Source organism: Carcharodon carcharias, chromosome 14, assembly GCF_017639515.1.
Source record: "Carcharodon carcharias isolate sCarCar2 chromosome 14, sCarCar2.pri, whole genome shotgun sequence".
NCBI classification, from domain to species: Eukaryota; Metazoa; Chordata; class Chondrichthyes; order Lamniformes; family Lamnidae; genus Carcharodon; species Carcharodon carcharias.
This window is the reverse complement of record NC_054480.1, coordinates 8,077,014-8,077,733: the sequence shown is the minus strand read 5'-3', so window position 1 is coordinate 8,077,733 and position 720 is coordinate 8,077,014.

Here is a 720-nt window from a genome sequence, read left to right as displayed (position 1 = left end):
TCATCTCAATGAAATGTTGGTTGACTGAAGGTGGGAATGTGGATGTAGATGGACATATTTGGCTACCAACGGTAGGACGAGTAGAGTTGCCAACTGTGATTAAACGTATTCCTCGAGGTTTCATCACGTGACTTGTCGCACCCTCCGGCCGTTAGTCGGTCGACGCCTCCATCCTTGTGAAGTACCGATTTCCAATACCAACTGGAAAGTAAAAAGACTCGTTACCCAATTGGATAATGCTTATTCGTCAGCCAAACGGCCATTTCCGCACCCCACCCACCCCCTCCCCCCCACTCAATATTTTTAAATCTGGTAAAGCGAAATGTTCAAAGAAAATGACAAAAAAAAAAAAAAAATTTTTATCATGCTGATGATTTTTGTCCAGAGTTGCAAACTGGAGATTGACTTTCAATTCCTGGAGACTCCAGGCCAATCCTGGAGGGTTGGCAACCCCTGGGGGAATTTAATTATAAACCAGGCATTTTCTAACTAATTGTATTTTAAGGGACAAAAGGAATGAGGAACGTTTCTAACCCCAGTGGAGTAAGTCAGTGTGAGATAGGCTTTGCCCTGGGAGTTTGTACCTAGGCCCCTGCTTGGTCTCCATGGGAACGGGCGGCCAGGACGATCAATGGAATGCGGAGCGGTGGATGTGCGCAGGCGCAGTGCGCGGCGGCCAGGCCGACCAATGGAGTGCGGAGCGGTGGGTGTGCGCCGGCG